Source organism: Erythrolamprus reginae, chromosome 10, assembly GCF_031021105.1.
Source record: "Erythrolamprus reginae isolate rEryReg1 chromosome 10, rEryReg1.hap1, whole genome shotgun sequence".
Lineage (NCBI taxonomy): Eukaryota > Metazoa > Chordata > Lepidosauria > Squamata > Dipsadidae > Erythrolamprus > Erythrolamprus reginae.
Genome location: NC_091959.1, coordinates 1,228,430 through 1,254,376, shown reverse-complemented (window position 1 = coordinate 1,254,376; position 25,947 = coordinate 1,228,430).

Sequence of the window (25,947 nt, the reverse complement as noted above, 5' to 3'; positions counted from 1 at the left end):
CGGCCCTCTGGAACCAACTCCCCCCAGAGATTAGAATAGCCCCTACCCTCCTTGCCTTTCGTAAGCTCCTTAAAACCCACCTCTGCCGTCAGGCATGGGGGAACTGAGATATTCTTTCCCCCTAGGCTGCTACAATTTATGCATGGTATGTCTGTATGTATGATTGGTTTTATAAATAAGGGTTTTTAGCTGTTTTTAGTATTGGATTGTCACATGTTGTTTTTACCACTGTTGTTAGCCGCCCCGAGTTCACAGAGAGGGGCAGCATACAAATCCAATAAATAAATAAATAAATAAATCATGGTTGACATTTCTGGGGGTTGGCATCACAATTAGATGATTTATTGCTGAAAGCCTTGGTGCAGGAATCTTCCAAACTCATGGTCACCACTTGGTCGGAGTTTGATAAGTGTCAACAGCATTCAAGGGTGGAGATTTGACTTTGTTTGTTTATGGCTACCAAAGGATTCAGGGCCGAACACTCTCTTGACTCCACCCTCAGATTCCGCCACGCCTTCTCTTACATCAATGCTATTATTAAATGAAAAATAGAAACATAGAAGATGGACGGCAGAAAAATACCTCATGGTCCATCTAGTCTGCCCTTATGCTATTTCCTGTATTTTATCTTAGGATGGATCTATGTTTATCCCAGGCATGTTTAAATTCAGTTCCTGTGGATTGACCAACCACGTCTGCTGGAAGTTTGTTCCAAGCATCTACGATTCTTTCAGTAAACTAATATTTTCTCACGTGGCTTCTGATCTTTCCCCCAACTAACCTCAGATTGTGCCCCTTGTTTACTTTCCTATTAAAAACACTTCCCTCCTGAACCTCATTGAACCCTTTAACATATTTAAATGTTTCGATCGTGTGCCCCCTTTCCCTTCTGTCCTCCAGACTATACTGTTCATTAAGTCTTTCCTGAACAGTTTTATGCTGAAGACCTTCCACCATTTTTGTAGCCTGTCCTTGGACCTGTTCAGATGCCTTAATTGTGGCTAACATCTGACCTCCCCCAGTATTCAACCGGAAAACCCCTAAATGAATAATATAAACAGATAGATGATGCTTTCCACCAAGACGATTCCTTCAAGCTTCAACAGAGCTCTGTCATTTACCGCTGTCATTATGTCAATTACAACATTCTTTAGACCTTCCCTTGACTTCGGACAGATTCCCTTTAAATATTAGGAAGTCCCACCTCCTACTTTTTTGACCACCTGGTAAAACTCAGAATAGGTTTTAGAGGCAGGTTACCCCGAACAATATTCTTGTTTCCCCACTGCAACCTCCACCAAGGTGCATGCTACCTTAGATCAACACCTCCGAAATCTCTGACAGTATGCTTAATACCTTCCCAGCAGGTAGAGTAATTAAATTTGCACGCACACACAAGCCCATTCACACCCACACATTCACCCACACACACCAGGTACTCAATAAATCTGAATAAATTAACAATGCATTACTAAGGCTGCTACATTAAATTTGCATAGTGCATTTAATGAATATGCAGCAGCAAGAGAAAAGGTCTGTTCCTCGATCCCGTCGTATTATCATAAGCACTGCTAGCATCTTTCTTAAATAATGCACTCATTTGCACATCACTGACTTGGCTAATTCTGACTTCAGTCGGGGTAGCCGTGTAATTAAGACTCTTGCTTTAATTTTTAATGAAGTTTATGTTACATCAATCCTGACAGTAATGAGGGGGACGTGGAAACAAAAAGGCTCCTAATAATTAAATTCACAAACCAGTTTGAGGGATAATAACTCCGGAGGAGAAATTACATGACTAATTATTAATTAAATATTCATACCCGGGCAGGGCACCTTCCTTAACTCCGCGTCTTGTTGATAATAATGCCAAGCTGCGGACGTCTTCCCAAGAACCATGCCGGGCTTTAAGGTCTCCGTTTAATTTTAGTGTGCCATTAATCAATATGACACGGCAGAGAAAGAGAAGAGAAAATAAAATTGTTTTAATTGGCCTCATTTTATTATGTCTAAATATTACTACAGTTGGTTTAGTTGGGGTAGAATTAATCCGGTTAGTCAAAGTCTTGTTTTATGGAAGCATAAATTCACTTTATATCCATAAACCTCTAATGGTAGCAAAAGCTGACCTTTTGGGGTTCCATTACTATTTACAGATAATTACATCAACTGTTTAAAAGGTTATGTAATAGCTTTGCATTTATCATAGTACAATGGAAAACACAGCACTGTTATTTAACTCCCCAACACCGGCAAGGAAGTCTTGCAGGCCCTAATTTCCACTTCCTTCTAATGTAAGCAATATTAATGTGTGTGTTTTTAAAGCTATGTATTAAGAGCTTCTCTTCAAAAGTGGGCAAGGAGGATTTCAAATGTTCGCATGCCATTTCGACTTGGTCTTGAATGTGGTTTTCACCAGACGGTCGAAAGGAAATAATAATTTCAGGACAGCCGGTGGTAGGGGACCGTCAGAATTTATTCTTAAGCCCTGGAGTTTGGCAGCAGTAGGAAAGACGGAAAGCACCTTCACTTAGGAGGGGCAACCTCTGCTTTTGAAAGGGTGACTCCTAACAGGACAAGGAATTCTGCAGCTAGAAAACTATAAGGTGAAGTCAGCATCTGGGAAAAGGGAGGGAGGGGAAGGGAAGGGAAAGGAAGGGAAGAGAAAAAGAAAGAGAAAGAAAGGGAATGGAGAAAGGAAAGGAAGGGAGGGGAGGGGAAGAGAAAAGAAAGGAAAGGAAGAAACAGAGAGGAGAGAAAAGGAAGAAACAGAAAGGAAAAGAAAAGAAAGGAAAGGAAGAAACAGAAAGGAGAGGAGAGGAGAGAAAAGGAAAGGAAGAAACAGAGAGGAGAGGAGAGAAAAGGAAGAAACAGAAAGGAGAGGAGAGAAAAGGAAAGGAAGAAACAGAGAGGAGAGGAGAGAAAAGGAAGAAACAGAAAGGAGAGGAGAGAAAAGGAAAGGAAGAAACAGAGAGGAGAGGAGAGAAAAGGAAGAAACAGAAAGGAGAGGAGAGAAAAGGAAAAGAAAAGAAAGGAAGAAACAGAGAGGAGAGGAGAGGAGAGAAAAGGAAGAAACAGAAAGGAGAGGAGAGAAAAGGAAAAGAAAAGAAAGGAAGAAACAGAGAGGAGAGGAGAGAAAAGGAAGAAACAGAGAGGAGAGGAGAGAAAAGGAAGAAACAGAGAGGAGAGGAAAGGAAAGGAAAGGAAAAGAAAGGAAAGGAAGAAACAGAGAGGAGAGGAAAGGAAAGGAAAAGAAAGGAAAGGAAGAAACAGAGAGGAAAGGAGAGAAAAGGAAAAGAAAAGAAAGGAAGAAACAGAGAGGAGAGGAGAGAAAAGGAAGAAACAGAAAGGAGAGGAAAGGAAAGGAAAAGAAAAGAAAAGAAAGGAAGAAACAGAGAGGAGAGGAGAGAAAAGGAAGAAACAGAGAGGAGAGGAAAGGAAAGGAAAGGAATTCCATGGATGCTCAACCAGCTGACAAATTGGTTCAGATCAATGACCGATCTGATTGGCCATAAAATAAGCATCTCTTGCCTGGTCTCCAACCGGTTCCCAAATGATTAAAATGCTGTGATCCAAGTCCACCTTCTTCTTCTGTCAGGGCATCTGAATGACCTCCTGGAGGGCGAAGATTTCATTTCGTTTTTCTAATCATTTAAACCTGTTGATTCATCCAAGGCAGCCCAGGGTCCATAGCCATCTGTGGGCAAAAATACCCATTCATCGCAGGTTGTTCAGCCTTTGAACTGACAAGTGTGTGGGACCTTATTACTCCAGCTGATATGCACCACTCAAATCTTTTTTTTTTTTTACTAAGCCTTAAAAATCGTCTAAATTTGACCCTTTTTCTTTTAAATGAACACCTGAAGGCAGTTTATGGAAGGGAAAAACAGAAACACCACTTTGCCCATATCAGTCTAGTTCACCTTGGTTTGCAGTCCAAGAGAGGAAGGATGCCATGCCTAAAATGTCTCCTTGAGTCCACTGAAGCTGCCTAAAAAATCCCCTTTATATTCTTCTGAGCTTAAGGCAGTGTTTCTCAATGGGACCATCTTCAAAAGGATGGACTTCAACTCCCAGAATTCCCCAGTAAACATGCTTTAAAGTAGGTGGATTTCAACTCCCAGAATTCCCCAGCCAGCATAGCTAATATTATTGCATTTCAAAAACATTATTATTATTATTATTATTATTATTATTATTATTATTATTAATTAGATTTGTATGCCACCCCTCTCCGCAGAGTCGGGGTGGCTGTACATGTACATATATTTAGTAATCTGCAAAGTAATCTGCAAAATGCAAAAATACAATTGCCTAGCACCATTCATCGAATGAAAAGCAGGATGTATAATCCACCCACAAACAGTTCCATACATTCCTGAAGTGTTATCATCACTTTCCCCTTGTGTTCTTAACTTTATGTTGTTTTGTCTTTTGTTGCGATGACTACACCCTGACTATGCCTTTCTCTCCTTTCCTTTCCCTACAGTGGTGATCATATTCCGTGGCATAAATGTCTCGCCTGGCACGCTATAGTTTCTTAGAATCTACCCAGATTTAAAATCTGGCATCTGTTTGTCTGAGTTGCCCCTCCACCCTTTCCGTCTAATTGCAAAGGCTAGCCTGCGATTGCTCACGTTCTCAGCGCTTCCGTGTTTAATTGAACTCCTGAGAAACAGCATCAGGCAGGCTAGAGATAAATAAACCAGGACCGCCATCCATCTCTCCCCGAATCCATGGCTGTTTCATAAATCCAAGTCGGTAGAAATCTAATTGAGTTACCGTGCTGAATTAACTGACATCTAAGTGGCATTCATGTCTACAAATGGAATAATTAGACACTCGAAAATGGGATACGCCAAGTGTTATCCCAAGTGACAATAGCATGACATTCGTATTCAATCAATGAACTGCTTCCCCCCCCCCTCCCGTAAATGAGTAAATACAACATAAACAGGGTGGAAACAACAGATGTGTGACCCTGTTTGGCACGGGCAGCCAAAGGGTGTTTTTATTAACTGTCAATAAGAGCTTCGGGGACTATTAACAACTTAGTGTCTCTTCACAGGCGTTACTTCCAAAACATGTTTTATATCAGATACTTCAGAAGAAAAGGATTTAGGGGTAGTGATTTCTGACAGTCTCAAAACGGGTGAACAGTGCGGTCAGGCAGTAGGGAAAGCAAGTAGGGTGCTTGGCTGCATAGCTAGAGGTATAACAAGCAGGAAGAGGGAGATTGTGATCCCCTTATATAGAGCGCTGGTGAGACCACTTTTGGAATACTGTGTTCAGTTCTGGAGACCTCACCTACAAAAAGATATTGACAAAATTGAACGGGTCCAAAGACGGGCTACAAGAATGGTGGAAGGTCTTAAGTATAAAACGTATCAAGAAAGACTTAATGAACTCAATCTGTCTAGTCTGGAGGACAGAAGGAAAAGGGGGGACATGATCGAAACATTTAAATATATTAAAGGGTTAAATAAGGTCCAGGAGGGAAGTGTTTTTAATAGGAAAGTGAACACAAAAACAAGGGGACACAATCTGAGGTTAGTTGGGGGAAAGATCAAAAGCAACATGAGAAAATATTATTTTACTGAAAGAGTAGTAGATCCTTGGAGCAAACTTCCAGCAGATGTGGTAGATAAATCCACAGTAACTGAATTTAAACATGCCTGGGATAAACATAGATCCATCCTAAGATAAAATACAGGAAATAGTATAAGGGCAGACTAGATGGACCATGAGGTCTTTTTCTGCCGTCAGTCTTCTATGTTTCTATTCAGGTTTAATGTTTTCTTGAGATGTCTGTGGAGATTCTCAATTATCCAGGCCATGATTGTTGTTTCAAAGGTGCTTTTTTTTTTCACTTTCTTGGTTTCTTCCTTGAAGATAGTTTGCTTGTTATCCAAGAAGTTTCATTGGTTCTAGCAGGCTTGGGTTGGGAGGTGGGGGACGATGTGCTAGTGGAAGATAAGGATAAGAAAAAGGTTATGCCGAGATCCAGCAGGAAACAGGAGAGACGGTTTAATCCTTATCAGAGGAGACAGCCCTTTCGGTCGGATTCATCCTCGACCAATAATCAAATGTCAAGACCCTACTTTCAAGGATCCTTTGGACAGGGTTCCTTTCGATCAGACAGAGGCTCTCAGTCTGATCGCAACAGGTCCTTTCAAGGCCGCCGCCCCTTTAGAGGTTCCAACAGGGGCTTCAAAAAGGCCAAATGACTTTCCAGTGGATTTGCCCTTGGGCGGCAGGTTAATACATTTCTCAAACATCTGGACAAGCACCTCCTTAGACCCCTGGGCGGCTGCCACGGTATCAGACGGTCTGAGGATCGAGTTCTTTCGCCCTCCACTTTGCTGCTATATTCCTTCCCCTACTCCTTTGGACCTTCACAGGAAGAGGCTTCTGTACCAAGAGGTGTCACACCTGTTGGAGATAGGGGCCATCGAGGAGGTCCCTCTACCCCAACAGGGTATGGGGTTCTACTCAGCAATCTTCCTGGTCCCGAAATCATCAGGAGGGGTACGGCTCATTCTGAACCTTCGGAGATTGAACCTTTATGTCAAGTACAGAAGGTTCAAAATGCATTCTCTCCGGTCGATTCTGGCAGCCATCCGGCAAGGGGACTATATGACGTCTACAGACCTAAAGGAGGCCTACCTCCATGTCCCCATTTCCCCACCTCACCGGCAGTATCTGCGCTTCAGTCTGGATGGGGGCCATTTCCAGTACAGGGCCATGCCATTTGGCCTCTCAGACATTTGGGAACTGTCCAGGGTTCTGAAGATTTTTATTTTTTTATTTATTTGTCAAACATGCATAGATAGTAGTAGTTTGTATAAATATAACATAAGTAAAAAGTAACCATAAAAGTGGACAACAGGACAGTAGGACAGGGACAGTAGGCACGAGGGTTCGCTTACGCACGTCCTTACAGAGACCTCTTAGAAACAGGGAGAGGTCACCTGTAGACAGTCCAAGGTTAAAGTTTTTGGAGTTTGGGGAAGAAACCACAGAGTCAGGTAGGGCCTTCCAGGCGTTGATCACTCTGTTGCTGAAGTCGTATTTTCTGCAGCGGTTTACATTTAGTTAGAATCTATTATGTGCTCGTGTATTGCTGCAGTTGAAGGTGAAGTAGTCCTTGACAGGAAGGGCATTTTAGTATATGGTTTTATGAACTACATTTAGATCAGAACGGAGGCGACGTAGTTGTAAATTGTCTAATCTCAGTATTTCAAGTCTGGTGGAATAAGGTGTTTTGTTGCAAGCAGAGGAGTGGAGAACACTTCTTGTGAAATATTTCTGGACTCTCTCCATTGTATTAGTCCGATATGCAGTGTGGGTTGCAGACAGGTGAGCTGTATTCCAGAATTGGTCTAACCAATGTTTTGTAAGCGTAATATTGCCAGAGAAGAAGTTATGTAAGATTAGATTAAAAACTCTTAGTGCGCTTTTTTGGCAATATTGTTACAGTAGGTTCTGGCATTTAGGTCGTTGGATATGTAGACCTGTGGGCTTCTGGTTCTTCCTGGATGGCACCATCTTTCCTTCAATTTGGCTTACTAGGTTTATTACCTAGGGAGCCAAGTTCAATTTGCAATATATAGGAAGAGCTGTAAAAAAATTCTACTACGAGGTCCTGAAAACCTTGGTTTGGACAATACCCAAAACACTGAGTTATAAATGAACTCAATGGCTGGACTCAGTCCAAGCCAGTGATGATGAACCTATGGCACAGGTGCCACAGGTGGCATGCAGAACCATATATGCTGGCACATGAGCCATTGCCCTAGCTCAGCTCCAATGTGCATGTGTGTACCAGCCAGCTGATTTTTGGCTCACACAGAGGCTCTGGGAGGGCGTTTTTGGCTTCCAGAGAGCCTCCCGGGGATGGGGAGGGCGTTTTTACCCTCTCCTTCCTCCAGGGAAGCCTTTGGAGCCTGGGGAGGTCGAAACATGAGCCTACTGGGCCCACCAGAACTTGGGAAACAGACTGTTTCCAGCCTCCAGAGGGTCTCCAGGGGGTAGGGGAAGCTATTTTCGCCCTGCCCAGGCATTGAATTATGGGTGTGGACACTTGTGCATGCTCGATAGCGTGTGCATGGTTTCTTTCGGCACCCAAGGGAAAAAATGTTCGCCACCACTAATCTAGGCCAGGGGTAGGCCAAGTTGCCTCTTCTATGACTTGTGGACTTCAACTCCCAGAATTCCTGAGTTCGCATGATTGGCTCAGGAATTCTGGGAGTTGAAGTCCACATGCCATAGAAGAACCAACTTTCCCTCCCCCTGGCCTAGACCACCTTCGTCCATTCTAACATTTTGGGTGCTGAAAGAACAGCAGTCTAAGTACCTATTTCTCTCCCCTACCCATGTACCAAGGCAGGATATACTAGAAAAAGAATGGGGAATCAAATCACGGAATTCCATTGTTTCATAAAATCTTCCTTTATTATTCCTGAAGCCGTCGATTGATCCCGAAGGGTCCTTGAAACCAATGGGATTGAAGTTAGGTGTGATTAACTTGTTAAGACTGATTGCAACCGAGACGGAAACAAAGGTAAATCTACTTGAGAAGCAGCTCATAAAAATACATGCTGACTTTGATGTCTGTGATGTTTTACACAATACAAGAGGGTAAACTTCTCGGAGGATTTCGACACAGAAGAGATAACACAGCAAAGGGAAGAAATGGAAAACGGATTAAACTAAAAAAGAATATTAATTATCTTAGATACTCAAAGGCTGGCAGAGGGGATGAGAAATGTACTATTTTACGCGGAAATCAGGCCACCAGTTTCTTGGAAAATCCTTCCTGGTCTACAGAGCTCCTGTATAAATCTTTGGGTTTATTCTCCTGATTTACTTTGAAAGGGTTGGGGGGGGGGTTTGACCCAAACTTAAATTACAGTGAAGCTGCTATCAAATTAGCTACACGGGATAATGGATTCCTCTCTTTCAGAAACCAGTCTCATTTGCATGCATATTTTATTTATTGTACCAATTAAGTTTGGCAAATACTTTGCAATGAGGTCCCTATGACCTCATAATTTACCATTTCTCTTGGGGCAACCAGCCCAAATTAGCACTTTTTGAATAATAATGCCATTTCCCTCCAGAACCCCCCCACACACATAATGTTACCTCAATAGATGCATTGTTTGTGAAGACTTTTCACTAATATTCACACCAGTTTACATTCCAGCCAAGTTTTGTTTTAAATTTAAAACAAGTGAGATCCAAGCAAGTAAATCGTATGGGGTTTTTTTTTTTAGTTTGGGATGAAGCATTATTAAATGAAATGCTTTCACATGTATATGACATAACAATTGAAAGGTGTGTGTTTGTGTGTACATTTCAACTCCTCTGATATAGCAGCAAACACCGAATAAGTGACTAAAAGGCTCAACGTGCCCCATTGCCCCATGTCAAAAAGAAGTATTTTTCAGATCATAGATAAGGGCCTAAGGGTGTTGTTAAGAGTTTAGCCATGGGATTTATTTATTTATCTATCTATCTATCTATCTATCTATCTATCTATCTATCTATCTATCTATCTATCTATCTATCTATCTATCTATCTAGTCCAATACACAACAACAGTTTTAGTGGGTATATATCTATATACATATAGTAAAATACATGATGAAGGTTATAGAGGAGATACTCTTAGTAAAATATATCTAAGAAAGAATAGAAGAGAAGAAATAGGAATAAAATATATCAGTAAAAGAATAGAAGAAGAGATATAGGAATGGAAGAAAGGTATAGGAGATATAGGAGAGCAATAGGACAGGGGACGGAAGGCACTCTAGTGCACTTGTACTTGCCCCTTACTGACCTCTTAGGAATCTGGATAGGTCAACCATAGATAATCTAAGGGTAAAGTGTTGGGGGTTTGGGGATGACACTATGGAGTCCGGTAATGAGTTCCATGCTTCGATAACTCGGTTACTGAAGTCATATTTTTTACAGTCAAGTTTGGAGCGGTTAATATTAAGCTTAAATCTGTTGTGTGCTCTTGTGTTGTTGTGGTTGAAGCTGAAGTAGTCACCGACAGGCAGGACGTTGCAGCATATGATCTTGTGGGCAATACTTAGATCATGTTTAAGGCGATGCTGATCTTTAATCTGTGGAAAAGTTTGGAGAATTTTCCTCTCTCTGCTCAAAACAACAGTGTTTGCAGGATCATTGAAGGGGCAAAAACAGAGAGCAACTAGTGCTGTTAATCAATACACAAATCCCCAAATTAAAAAGCTATTTGGTTGCCTCCAAATCAAATCAAGTCCATCCAAGAAAAATTCCATCTTTATGAATCTTAGCTAATAAAAAACATTTATTGGAAGAAGGGGGCTTGACAAATTTTGGAGCTATCCCAAAAAGGCAGTCCTTAGCAATTAGCTTAAAATATATAATGCTAACACGTAGGCTTCTACTCTGTGCTTAGAGCTGATGGTCTTTCTATCTTTTTCTTGTGACTCTCTTTTACATTGGACAAATGTACTTATTATAATGCAATTGAGTTTTGGCATCTGTGATTGTCCTCAACTTTTTTAGAATGTTAAGTAAAAAAAATCCATTGGTAGATTTGTCAGTGCAATCTTCTGTCCCCTCAACCCACCGCTGAGGGTTGGATGGATTCTGGGTACAGGAATTCTGGGTCTTCTTGTGTAATTGTAGCATTCCCATGAAATATTTCCTTTTGCGAAACCGTGCAGCCAATGAATACATTTTGACATATGGTGAATTTGCATGGAGGTGGGATCAATGTAGTGCATTCAATCAAATGTTTTCATTTATGATGATGATGATGATGACGATGATGATGCACAAAAATTATTTTATTATAAACATACATAAGCAGACATAAACAATACATTATAAATACATTGGGCAATGTGTGGCAGTCCTAATCCATGTACTGCGTTCAATCAAATGCTTTCAATCACAGGCGTTCAACTCTTTTGTTTTGTGACCGTTCAAAGTTGCGACGGCACTGAAAAAAAGATTACTTTCTTATGACTTATGACCATTTTTCACATTTAATGACCATTGCAGCATCGCCAAATGATTAAAATTCAGACCCTTGGCTTGTATTTATGACCCTTTTGCAATCTGAACCTGCAGGCGTGAACTCATATAAAGTGTTTGTTTCTGTTAAATCAGGGGTGTCCAATCCTGGCAACATTAAGACTTGTGGACTTTAACTCCTGCTTCATTCTACGGAAAGAGCATCTTCAAGTCAATGAAGATCCAACATCTAGACCATGTTGTCCTCCAGAACCATCCATGGTGCAGGTGGTCTTAAAATAGATGGACCAATATCAAAATTTTATTTTAATTAATTAAAATATGGAATAAATTTCACACACAACGGACACTCTTGAATTCTGATACCTTTCAGAGGTGAAACAATAATGCTTAATACTGAAAACTCAGGTGCATTCAGTTTTTTTAAAAAATAATTCACTACGATTGACGTGGGTTAACAAGAGAACTACACCTCCCATGGTGCACCATTTTTTAAAAATGCAAATCGCCAGTGCAAAACTCGCTTCAAAGGAAACGCAGCCTCCTCGGTGATTGTTTATCAGTGTACAAAACAGCAACCGAACGTGTCCCCCAGGATCCAAAGCCTGAATAGTATTAACTGTGCTTTAAACTGTAATGAATTCCCAGTTTAATTCACGACGAGGTTTCAATTTATACCACATTTAGAGTACTCCAGGTTCAAGTAATCACTGCAGTAATTAACTTACTTCCAGTCCTCCAAAATAAACCCACTAATTTTTGCAATCAGCCTTCATTTGGTTAATCACCAGTTTAATTGATTTAATTAGTTTGATCTGCAAAATTAGTCAAGTGTAAATACTGTTTTGTAAACAGACTTTCGCTCCAAGCTGTAATGTAGGGATTTCTAATTCAAAGCTAGGTTTAATAATAAAAACAACGCAAACACAATTTCGTCATGGCATCCAGCAGTTTTTAAGTCTCTGAGATGCAGATGCATGGCCTGCTGACTTTGCTGTATGTAATGATGCTTCTAATAAAACCAGATACCCCCCTTTTTTTAAAAAAAAATATTTTTAGGCTCAAGAGGATAATCCCCAATGCAAAACAAAGGAATTGGTTTTTTTAATCAATGCTTCAGGATTGAGAATTAATTAAGGGTAGCATTCAATTGCAACACCCGCCCCCCCTTGAAGCGATGTGTATTTATTGATTACAATTGTTCCTGTTGAACAAAACGTCTCAATGTTTTTTCTAACCTTTCCTGACTAATTTTAAGCCTGGGAGAATTTCTAAATACTCTCAAATAAATGGATTCCTTTTTGAAGAAACCAGACTCTGTTGTGAACAAGAAGGCACGAGCCCGCCATAAGTTCTACAAAATTATAGTGTTTATTCAGCAGTGACACCGCAGACAAACAAATAGATTTATAGCTGACATATGAGTTGCATATAACAAAAGGTGCACAATTAAAATATGGAATAAATTTTAATTCCAAATCCTTCTTGACATCTATGTTGGCTGGGGAATTCTGGGAGTTAAAGTCCACAAGTCTTAATGTTGCCAGGATTGGACACCCCTGATTTAACAGAAACATGGAGGCCATGGATGGATTCTTTTTCATCAACGGTAATCTCTACTACCTGTCATTTCAAGGGAAGGACTGTGATGCATAAGATGGATTGGTCACCTGTCATTGGTCTGCTTCATTCTATGGAAAGAGCATCTTCAAGTCAATGGAGATCCAACATCTAGACCATGTTGTCCTCCAGAACCATCCATGGTGCAGGTGGTCTCAAAACAGATGGACCAATATCAAAATGTTATTTTAATTTAATTCATTTAACTTTTAAGCCGCCCAACTTCTTACGGACTCTGAGTGGCTACAGTCATTAATAATATAATAGAGTACAAATAAGCAATAATAAACAACAAATATAAAACAGTTAAAAAGAACTCCAAAATACAACATTTTCCAAAGCTCAAACAATCTACAGTCTTTTTGTCTCTTGTCAGTCTCCTTATGTCTCAATCCCTGGGGAAAAACCTACTTCTGAAGTTCTCAGGTCTTCTTTGCTGAGGACCCTGGCTGGACTTTTATCTCCCACCACTGGGAATCAAAGTGAACAAATGGCTAGTTCTTTGGTCCTGCGGTCAGAATATAATTACAAGCCATAATGGCAAACTCTGATTGGTCAGTAAGTGGCTCAACAAGTATTTAAAGAGGATTATAGAGGAGGTGCCAAGAGCAGTTGGAAGTTGTCACTAGGAATAAGACCTGTTGTTCTTCTACTAGAAGACCTCCATATTCCCTCCCAACTCCGTTATTCTCTACTCTGTGTGTAATTTCCGAGCAGCTCGTTTGGTTTTTTTGCAATATTAAACCAGGTCCAGTGAATTTCTGCACATCTGCCCTTGTGGCCCCTGGCTGGATTATCCTGTCTTGTGTCTCTCAGGCAGCATCTTATTAATAATTCTTTTTCAATCTGTTCCTTTTGGACTTCCCCACAAAACCCCCGTCCGATTCTGATCTACAGCGTAAGAACATGGTGAGGACGCCCGCCAACTGTTGCCAGATTCCAGACCTTTCCGGGGAGAAGGACTGAGCCAAGATTGGGGTCTTTCACTCAGCTGCTCCTGGGAGACCCACTGCCTTTGTTTCGGGATGGAAAATGGGGAGGGGAGAGGACCAGGCTGTTTCTCTACACCGACTCCTTTTTTCAGATGAAATTGTAGCTCCACCTTCTTGAGATGTGGGGAAACAGGGGGCAATGGACTTCTTTTAATGTAGCCCCTTGGCACATGAGTCTGACTATGGGAACTAGGGATATTTTTAGCCCAACCCTGATATAATAATTTCTAACTTTAATATAAGATTTATTTATTTATTTATTCATTCATTCATTCATGCATTTATTGTTAGAGTTGAAAGGGACCATGAAGGCCATCGAGTTAAACCCCCTGCCCAAGCAGGAACCCTATAGCACACCAGTCAAGTGGCAGTTCAATCTTCTCTTAAAAATGTCCAGAGTGTTGGAGTTCACAACGTCCGCTGGTAGGTTGTTCCATTGGTTGATCGCTCTGACCGTCAGGAAGTTCCTCCTTATCTCCATGTTGAATCTCTCCTTGGTCAGCTTCCAGCCCTGTTCCTCATCCGGCCCTCTAGTGCCCTGAAGAATTTGGTGGCACAGTGGTTAGAGAGCAATACTGCAGGGTACTTCTGCTGATCACCGTCTGCCAACAGTTTGACAGATCGAATCTCAGTAGGCTCAAGGTTGACTCAGCCTTCCATTCACTGAAATTGAAGGTGGTCGAGTGGGGACACCTGGTCCACTTGACAAAGAATGACCCTCCGGCATTGATTGTTGACCTGCCTTGTATAAGGGATGGAGTATTTATGCAGCTACTTTTTTCTCGCGGTGGAGATTATTCTTCTTTTGAGTCCTGCAATGTTACAGCCAGCAACTGAATCTTGGTTCTGCTGTAACCCACCACCACCACCACCACCTTTGACCAATTTAGGAAGAAGGGAGAGTAACATGTGGTGACAGAGAAGAGGACAATGGTTAAGGGAAAGAAAAAGAACAATAGACAACGTTTTTATTTACTGGGGAAGGAAATGAATCTATCCCTATTAAAAGAAGGCCAGCTTCTATTCAGAAAACGAGAGCTCTTTGGTGCAAGGGTAGCATTTGTGATTGGGGTCACACAAAATGGTTAACCGAGCTAACAAATTAACACGTTGTCCATATTTACACACTACCTTTTTCTGCAAATTGATTGATTGATTGATTGACTGGATTTTTAGGCCACCCTCCTCCAAGGGACTCAGGGCAGCTTACAGAATAAAAAGGAATACAAAACAGACAATTCTAAAATCCTACCATAAAAGCTACATTTGAAAATCCAAACATTTAAAACTTAATATTAAAAACCCCAAACATTTAAAACCATTCAACTGACATTCATCTCATGAATGGTAGAAGCATCCCATGACAAATGATAGAAAAAAGATAGATCTGTGTGCCAGCCTGAAAACCACCCATGATGGTTAAAGTTAAGCTTAGCAGGTTGTGTGAATGTATCCGCTAAGGCAGTGTTTCCCAACCTTGGCAACTTGAAGATATTTGGACTTCAACTCCCAGAATTCCCCAGCCAGCATTTGTTGGCTGGGGAATTCTGGGAGTTGAAGTCCAAATATCTTCAAGTTGCCAAGGTTGGGAAACACTGCGCTAAGCTTCTAACTGCTAGCATTCTTGGCTTTTGGGGGGGAGGGGGTGTTCAACTGCTGATGATGATGCTAACCATTTTCTGAAGAGAGCTGGGCATCTGCTTACTCTGGAGATGCCTCCTTTCTCCACCTGTTAGTTATATATCTTCATTAAATTTGCTGTCATGTGATTAATATATATACAGTAGTCCCTCACCTATCGCTGGTGTTACGTTCCAGACCCGGCCGCGATAGGTGAAATCCGCGATGGGGAATTTATCGACTGATAGTACTTATTTAAGTATTTATATTGTAATTGTTTGGTAAGTTTTCATTGTTTTAAGTGTTTATAAACCCTTCTCACACAGTATTTATTTTAGATACAGTATTTAAATACAGTATTTACAATTTTAGATTTTTTTTTTTTTTTTAAACCTGCCGATCGAGTTCGGCGGGCTGTTTAAATCTGCCGATCGACTTCCTCAGAAACCCGCAATGAAGTGAAGCCGCAGTAGGTGAAGCCCGGTATAGCGAGGGACTACTGTATATATATATTCCCAACAGAATGCTCTATGAGTGAGATTTCGTAAAAGGAAAGAAAAGCAACTCTTTACATCTATTCACATTTGATATGGTCCATAAATGCCTCTTATTAGGCGCCTTTGATTAGCTATGGATTAATACAACTTTCGTCTCTCCTCCATCTTCCTCCTTCTCAACTCCCTGTTTTTGCATACGGCCTCGATTAAATAAATGAATGAGTGCCCAGAAAAGCGTCATGCGTATTACAAACCAGCAAGAAGTGTTATACGCTGGTCAGTTCCCAGGAAGCGTGTTGGCCGTCTCCACGGACCATTAAAGCCTGGCTGGTTTTAGCAGAGCAGGTACTTTTTACTGAACTCCAAAGTGGTCCACTTCAATTAGAGGTTTCGAATAATCACCGGAGCTTTTGAAAGGGAATAGAAAAGTGGTGAGAGTGAAGGAAAGAATAACCAACCCGAAGGAGGAGTTTTCTGAGTCCAACGGTCAGTCCTGGGACCTCTCTTGCATCACAAAGATGCTGGGGGCCTTCTGACCTTCCCGCACTCCATTTTGCAGGGCTGAAGTGGCTTCTTCTTCTTCTTCTTCTTCTTCTTCTTCTTCTTCTTCTTCTTCTTCTTCTTCTTCTTCTTCTTCTCCTCTTCTTCCTCTTCTTCCTCTTCCTCTTCTTCTTCTTCTCCTTCTCTTCTTCTTCCTCTTCTTCTTCTTCCTCTTCTTCTTCTCCTCCTTCTCCTTCTCTTCTTCTTCTTCTTCCTCTTCTTCTTCTTCTTCTTCTTCTCCTTCTCTTCTTCTTCCTCTTCTTCCTCTTCTTCTTCTCCTCCTTCTCCTTCTCTTCTTCTTCTTCTTCCTCTTCTTCTTCTTCTTCTTCTTCTTCTTCTCCTCTTCTTCCTCTTCTTCCTCTTCCTCTTCTTCTTCTTCTCCTTCTCTTCTTCTTCCTCTTCTTCTTCTTCCTCTTCTTCTTCTCCTCCTTCTCCTTCTCTTCTTCTTCTTCTTCCTCTTCTTCTTCTTCTTCTTCTTCTTCTTCTCCTTCTCTTCTTCTTCCTCTTCTTCCTCTTCTTCTTCTCCTCCTTCTCCTTTTCTTCCTCTTCTTCTTCTTCTTCTTCTTCTTCTTCTCCTTCTCTTCTTCTTCTTCCTCTTCCTCTTCCTCTTCCTCTTCCTCTTCCTCTTCCTCTTCCTCTTCTTCTTCTTCTTCTTCTTCTTCTTCTTCTTCTTCTTCTTCTTCTTCCTCTGAGAAATCAGGAGGAGGGGGGTCTCTTGAAGCAGCCCACCAGCAGATGGGAGAGTTCATTAGCAAAGCAAAGGAATGAATTCCAATCTCACATGGAGGCAGGGAAGGAGAGTCAAAAGCTTCAGAGAGACCCCTTCCCCCCTCCAAGAACTCCCTAATAAAAGAGGACTGGGGGTCTCCTATTGATATTCTTCGCCTTCTCTACAGCTTCTTGGTCACTGACACTCATTCTATGTGAATCTGGCTTTCTTAAAGATAATAACAACAGAGTTGGAAGGGACCTTGGAGGTCTTCTAGTCCAACCCCCTGCTTAGGCAGGAAACCCTAAACTACTTCAGACAGATGGTTATCCAACTTCTTAAAAACTTCCAGTGTTGGAGCCTTCACAACTTCTGGAGGCAACTTCTGTCCAACTGATTAATTGTTCTAACTGTCAGGAAATTTCTCCTTAGTTCTAAGTTGCTTCTCTCCTTGTTTAGTTTCCACCCATTGATTCTTGTCCTACCCTCAGATGCTTTGGAGAATATCTTGACTCCCTCTTCTTTGGGGCAAGCCCTGAGATACTGGGAGACTGCTCTCCTGTCTCCCCTGGTCCTTCTTTTTGTTAAACTAGCCATGCCCAGTTCCTGCAGCCATTAAAAGAAAAAAGAAACCCTTCTCTTGTGGACGGTGTTCATTTAGTCCGAAGAAAGATGCCTGCCCTCGCTCTCCAAGCTGCCTTGGCTGCTTCCGACATTTCTGCTGAATGGCTCTCTCGCCACAGACATCTCCGAGATCAAGTTATCACTGCCAGAATCCCCCTCCACGAGGTTCACATACACACACACACACACACACACTTCATAAACCAGCTGGACAAGCAGGCAACATGGAAACCCTAAAGGTTAAGTACATATGATTGACCCGAAGGAGTCTTCGTGCCACAGATCATTAAGTCCAGCCGTGGGACGGTACCCAGGGAGTGTGATTGAACGCTTAACTCTGCCTGGCTACCTTAGTCTGACACAAAATCAATACCTTCTTCCTTAGCCCCTGACTTGCTCCGATTACGCTCGGCTTTGTGCTGCCTTATTGGGCTTAATCAGCCCCCAGGTATTTCTGCTGTCCCGATGGCACCCGGAAGAGACCCCAGATTCCAAGGAGCAAATTTGCCTAGAATTAATTCCAGTCTTTGGCTAAAGAGGGGGGACCTCCTTGCAAGCGACTTCTTCTTTTTGGACCTCAGATATTTCCAAAAGTGGTTGTCCAGTGTTGTGACAAGAGAGAGGACACGGATGGAAATTATGTTAACAGCATAATTATTTCTATTCTTTCATTGATATGTTCTATTACTATATCTTCTTTTATATTATTTCTTAGATATATTTTACTATGAGTATCTCCTCTATAACCTTCATCATGTATTTTACTATGTGAATATAGATATATACCCACTAAAACCCTCATTGTGTATTGGACAAAATAAATAAATAAAATAAAATAAAAATGTAAACTGATTTATTTTCTTTATACTTCAAAGCCAGGTGCAATGTTCAACTTGTAGTACAGTTGCAAACCCTTGCAAGCCTCCTCCATCCCCCCCACCCCCGAACATTGAGCAAAACTTAGATGTCTTCTCCAACCTACTTTTCTCCCAGTGTTTTAGATTATTATGCTTGAATTCTGAACACTTCATGGAAACTTTGGGTGGACAGCAGCTGGTTGAAAAGGCAGAGGCTTACAACGCCATTGATTTTTTTTTTATGCTGTATTTATTCAATTTTTCATTTTTAAAAATATCACAGTTATTTTACACAGATCAATACTGATCTCTTGTAAGATTATCCATTCTATAATCTTCTTCATTGCTTATTTGACCCCTATGACAATCATTAAGTATTGTACCACATGATTCTTGACAAATGTCTCTTTTTATTTTATGTACACTGAGAGCATCTGCACCAAGACAAATTCCTTGTGTGTCCAATCAAACTTGGCCAATGAAGAATTCTATTCTATTCTATTCTATTCTAATTCATAGAAACATAGAAGACTGACGGCAGAAAAAGACCTCATGATCCATCTAGTCTGCCCTTAGACTATTTTTTGTATTTTATCTTAGGATGGATAGATGTTTATCCCAGGCATGTTTAATTCCTTCTATTCTATTCTTGTTTATATTTACAATATAACAGCAAGTCTTCCCAATAGCAGGAAATAAAAGTCTGGACACATCACCCAGAACAAGAGGACTGAGACAGCCACTAATGACTGTGTAAAATTCTTCTCGTGTTTTTGCACTTTTAACACTTTGAGCAAAACGTTCTCTGCTCCTTTTTGGAGGGGGAGAATCCTGACTTTGTGACAAGCACCCTTCTGTGTACATAACAGCTCCTGCATGGGCCCCGAACCTTTTTTTTTTTTCATTTTCCCACTGAATAAAATATATTTCACAATTTGTTTTTTTAAACAAAGCCCTGTAGATGAAAAAGAACTCACCCAATATTCAAAGGGGAAATATTCAAAGGGTGGATCAGATTGTAGAAAACCTTCAGAGAAGGATACTTTTATATAACCAAAAAACTAAATTTAATTTAATTAATTTATTAAATTTATAAGCCACCCAACTCCTTACGGACTCTAAACAGGCCAGAGGTTTGATCCAACTGCACAAACTTCTGGATACAGAGAGTCCATCCTGTCCAGTCCAACAGTTAGTGCTGTGTAAATATTAAATTGCTTTTTCAAGTGTGCTGTTGTAACTTCAAAGGATTTGTGAAAAGAATGGTTGTAAGTCAAGGACTGGCTTCAGAAGCCTTGTGTGCATCCCCAATGCAAGAACATCTGTACCAGAGGTGGGTGCCTTCCAGTTTGGACCAGTTCACCCAAACCTGTAGAAAACTGCTGGTGATGTCATGATGGCAACATGGAACTTGTTTGGTCAGTGCTGGTCCCTGGGAAGGAAGGAAGGAAAGAAAGAAAGAAAGAAAGAAAGAAAGAAAGAAAGAAAGAAGGAGGTGGCTCCTGTTTTATTTGCTCACAATTAATCATCTCCCACTGTAAACAGAGTGTCTGTTTTAGTTCTGCTGACAATTATCCACTTGTCAACTTCTCCCTCAAGTGTCTCTAGCATCTGGCAACTGTAAATAATTTAAAACAAAAACAAAGAGAGTTCCATCAAAATGATTTTTTTTGTAATTGGATCCAAAGGCATCCACCTGGCAGGTGCTCATCCATTTTCAAACCTAAACCTTGACAAACACGGTCTCCTTACAAGGAGAGGGCTGGGTAGGAAAACCTCCCTGCCACCAGCTGCAGAGTCTGGGGCTAAACTTGCTGGAGAGGGAGGAGTAGGTGGAGCTAGAGTCAAATGTGGGTGGGGTCACAAATTCTGTCCTTGACACCCAGTGGTAGCAGATGACACCCCTGCCAGATTTGGCTGAAATAGTCATTATAGAGGAACATCTACTGTTGCCTTTCCTTCCTTCCTATTTTGTCCTCTTTTTTCCTCTCTTCCTCTTTTCTCTCTCTCTCCCTCCCTCCCTTCCTCCTTCCCTCCCTCCTTCCTTCCTCCTCCTCCTTCCTTCCCTCCCTCCCTCGTTCCTTCCTTCCTTCCTTTTATTTATTTATTTATTTATTTTATTTATTATTTTATTTTATTTATTTATTTTGTCCAATACACAATGAGGGTTTTAGTGGGTATATATCTATATATATACATAATAAAATACATGATGAAGGTTATAGAGGAGATACTCATAGTAAAATATATCTAAGAAAGAATAGAAGAGAAGGTATAGTAATAGAACATATCAATGAAAGAATAGAAGAAGAGATATAGGAATAGAAGAAAGGTATAGGAGATATAGGAGAGCAATAGGACAGGGGACAAAAGGCACTCTAGTGCACTTGTACTCGCCCCTTACTGACCTCTTAGGAATCTGGATAGGTCAACTGTGGATAATCTAAGGGTAAATTGTTGGGGGTTTGGGGATGACACTATGGAGTCCGGTAATGAGTTCCACGCTTCGACAACTCAGTTACTGAAGTCGTATTTTTTACAGTCAAGTTTGGAGCGGTTAATATTAAGTTTAAATCCTTCCTTCCTCTTCCTCTTCCTTCCTCTTCCTCTTCCTTCCTCTTCCTCTTCCTTCCTCTTCCTTCCTCTTGCAGTTCCATCATTTGTTGTGCTATTAACTATTGCTCTTTATCACTAAAATTTGAAACTTCTCTTCCATTCCTTAGAGTGGCAATATTCTGCCATCCCTTTCCAACAACCCCCAAAAGATATTGTCCTTTTGCTGGATGGAATTTTCAGCATCCAACAATGGTTCCTTTCCCACGTGGTGACCATTATCCATTCTAGCTGATGATTCTGGGAGCCTTCGGTCAGGAAGAACATTAACCAGCGCGGATCTTTGGAAATTCTTCGTGCTGTACCTCGAAACATGCTAAATGAAACAAACTAAACTACAGCACTTTAGTTCTATTTCTTTTGAACAGAAAGAAACTTTTTCTGTTCTTTTTTTGTTTCATTTTGGCTGGGAGTTGAGGCCAGAATTTTCTACATACAAAATCGTGTCCTTTCTTTTAGCTCTTTCTTAACATACTAATCGTAGTTTGGATTAACCTGAAGTTCTGTGATATTCCCACTATTTAAGCTACAGATAGTTATTGCAATACAAGGTAGGTTCCCCCTCAGCTCAGGCCTTTGAGCTTCCACCAACGTGATTTTGAGTCTCTTGAAATAAACTCATTTAAGTTTGTCTATCAGAAAAAACAATTGTAGTATTCACCACCAGGTGGCTGTAGGTCTACTCAAGCTTGTAAGTGGAGACACTGTCTTACTACACCAAAAGCAAAATCTCATGGGCCTGTCAGGGTTTGTAAGACCATATTGGACCTCTCAGAACATCCTTATTGGGTTGTACCGTCTTGCTCGATGTTTAACGTTTACGCTAGATGTGGTTAAGGAACTGAGTGGCCAAAACTAACTTTCCTAGTTAAGCTTATTAACTCAACAAAGATTAGGACAGTTAAGTATCCATCTAAATTCTGAATGAGTTGTGCAAGCTTGCATTCAAACTCATTTTGGGATAACTAAGGTCCTGTGAGCAGAGTTTATTTTTTTGCAAACAAGGAGAAAAGAAAGCTACCAAATCTTCTATAGTTTGACCATTCCTTTTCCAAACACAGGCCTCCTTAGATGTCCTTCCTACTGTTCCATCAACCACAATCTTTTTTTCTGTCTTTCCATCTTCGCCAATGAGGTGGCCCATAATAATAATAATAATAATAATAATAATTAAGTATGCCACCCCTCTCCGAGGACTCGGAGTTGGAATCTGGTTTATTTATTGTTTATTTATTTATTTATTGGATTTGTATGCCGCCCCTTTCCGGAGACTCGGTTGCAACTCTACAGAACCTTAGAGGTGGGTTTGCAATGATGGGTGGAGTCCATCTCCCAGAATTTCCCATCCAACACACTGGCTAAGGAATTCTGGGAGTTGAAGTCCGCCCATCTTGAAGTTGCTGAGATTGAAAAATCTTGGTCTATGAGCTGGACGCCATTCTCTCTCTCTTTTTCTCCTTTCCCCTTTTTCCATTTCCTTTCTTCCTCCCTCACTCCCTCCCTTCTTCCCTAAGCCCCAAACCAAGAACTTAATGATTTAATATCTTAGACAGACACCGTAGGCCACTTAGTCTTCTTCCTTTGCGTTTCACCCAGCAAAGATAAATCTAGACTTGCAATTTGTGATTGGTTTTAATTATCTGCTCTTCTCTCTCCCTTCTTTCCACATTACAGGTTGGGGAGAGATCTCGGCCCAACCTGAGTAGCCAACGCACACGCAAATGCCTTCCTCCATCCCTTTGCCCCAGTGCCCCATCTTCCATTCGTACCACCTTCTAATCCCCCAGCCACCTCTTCAGATCCAAGGAAATGCCCCCTGGTCATCCTCCCCCTCCCCCCCCGCCCCTTTTCGGGGCTGCCCCTTTAACCTTGTAATTTATGCACAATTAATTGAGATATCTTTTTATACTTCACGTGTTGTAAAATTAATGTCTAATTTATGTAATTAGTCAATTAACTCTAATTCCAGCATATGGTTTCAGATGCCCAGAAGGCTTGCCTCTTCTCACTCCTGGCTTCCCCCCTCCCCCCCCCCCCCCCCGCTTTCGCTGGAACTTATTTTTGATGTCACCAAATGCAGCTAATGAATTTTGCATCCTTATTAATTCTCTTTGCCTATCTAGCAGCTACGTTCGACAAAGGTGGGTTTAATATTTGTCTTTCTAACCTTTTGTTTGTGAGGAGTCTAACAGAGGACTGGGTGCTGAAAATAATGTGGGCTTGGGGAGGTTTTTTTGCAGTAGGGGGGTTCGTTCGTCTGGCTCCTTCAACGAGGGATAATTTCTATTTTATTGGGGGCTTTTTTAAATTGTGGAATTATTGTCATGTTGCAGCCCTGTGTACAGGTAGGGTGGCCTGCCCACTGAATTTGAATCCTATGAATATTTAATATCAGGCATTTCTTAGGGAATCTTTGCTTGTTTGTTTTCCAAAGCGTAATATCCTGTGTTTCTGCCTTAAAAATCGTCTTCACACAATGATGTGAAGGTAAGAGTTTAGGAAGGGCCTAATAAGAATTTGTTTCTAGAAGAAGGAAAAAATTAATAAGGAAGATTGTATTTCCACCTATTAGCTTTTGTAAATACGATTTCTTTTGAAATGGGGATCTTAACAGGAGAAAGAATTATTTACTTACTTTCTCATCCATCCATTCATCCATCCATCCATCCATTCATCCATCCATTCATTCATTTGACTTCTATGCCACCATACTCCCAATGGGACTCACAGGATAAATTTAAGGAGAGTGGGGGGGTTTTGGAGGGGGAGGAATAGGAATACAGGGGTCCCTCTACTTACAAACTTAATTCATTCCGTGACTAGGTTCTTAAGTAGAAAAGTTTGTAAGTAGAAGCAATTTTTCCCATAGGAATCAATGTAAAAGCAAATAAGGCGTGGGATTGGGGAAACCACAGGGAGGGTGGAGGTCCTGTTTCCACCCAGGAGATTCCTAGAGAGGCCCCACGGAGGCTTCTCCCTGCCTTTTCTGGAGGCACTCTGGTGCACTTATGCACGCCCCTTACTGACCTCTTAGGAATCGGGAGAGGTCAACAATGGACAGTCTAAGGGTGAGGTTTTGAGGGTTAGTTGTTGATACTACAGAGTCTGGTAGTGAGTTCCATGCCTCAACTACTCAGTTACAAAAGTTGTAAAAAGGTTCAGGAGGGAAGTGTTTTTAATAGGAAAGTGAACCCAAGAAGAAGGGGACACAATCTGAAGTTAGTTGGGGGAAAGATCAAAAGCAACGTGAGAAAATATGTTTTGACTGAAAGAGTAGTAGATCCTTGGAACAAACTTCCAGCAGACGTGGTTTGTAAATCCACAGGAACTGAATGTAAACATGCCTGGGATAAACATAGATCCATCCTAAGATAAAATACGGGAAATAGTAGAAGGGCAGACTAGATGGACCACGAGGTCCTTTTCTGCCCTCAGTCTTCTATGTTTCTATGTATTTCCTGCAGTTTAGAGTGGTTTGTTTGTTTGTTTGTTTGTTTGTTCGTTTGTTTGTTCGTTTGTTCATTCATTCATTCATCCAATACACAAATACATAGGAAGAAAAATAGACATGTAGCAATATATATAAGGGTAAAGTGAACTTAGAGGAGAGGATATATGAAAGGAAGAGAATATATATATGATAGGTGAAAGAGAGGAAAGACAATTAGACAGGGGCCGAAAGGCACACCAGTGCTCTTATGTACGCCCCTTACTGGCCTCTTAGGAACCTGGAGAGGTCAATCGTGGAGAATCCAAGGGAGAAATGTTGGGGGTTAGGGGTTGACACAATTGAGTCCGATAATGAGTGCCACGCTTATTTTTTACAGTCAAGTTTGGAGTGGTTTACTTTAAGTGTATATCTGTTGTGTGCTTGTGTGTTGTTGTGGTTGAATCTGGAGTAGTCGTTGACAGGAAGGACGTTGTAGCAGATGATTCTATGGGCTATGCTTATGTTAGGCCATCTCCTGTACCGCCAAGGGAAGTGTATTAAAGCTGCAGGGAGCCCTAGTTAAACTAGGATTTCAGGCTTAGGCTCTAGAAATGTGATGGGAGGGAAACCTACTATGCAGGAAGTAAAGTTCTCCTGGAGTACCTAGCAATGAGGAACAGTTACGAACACGAGTGCTCTCAGACAAGAGCGATGTGAAGTACTAGGCATCTGCAAATTCCTTGCTAACCGTGGTAAATTACTTTCTTGCCCGGTAGCAGGGAAGGGTTGAAGTACACTTCTGAAGCCGATCCCAGCGTGAGCATTGTGTCCGTCATAAAACTTTTTATCCCTTCTTCCCGGACAAATTAACGAACAATTTAATTAATAAAATCAGAGGGTAGTGTAAGTGCAACGATAATGAAGTTAAATGAGTGCACAGTAAAATATTCCCTAATCCAGCACATTGCCAAATGCCCCTTTAATTCCGCTTAGCACTAAAAGAGTTTTGAGCATCGTAATGAGATTCCACTGTCTGCTAATTAATTGACACCCTCCTGAATATTCATATGTGCTAGCGCCAATGCATTCCTAATTGCACCATGGAATGGATCTCCAAGGAAAGGGAAATGGCCATCCAGTTAATTAAAATAATATATGCCGGCACCGGCATATCCAAGCTGTGAGGTTGTTTGCCATGAAGCACAAACAGGCAACACCACTCCGTTTGTTTAAAAACAGAGGAGGTGGCCATAATTCTTCTCCCTTTGCCCCCCAACCTTCCTGAAAAGGCATTTCTCTTTATAAATATACACTGCTCAAAAAAATAAAGGGGAACACTTAAGCAACACAATATAACTCCAAGGAAATCAAACTTCTGTGAAATCAAACTGTCCACTTAGGAAGCAACACA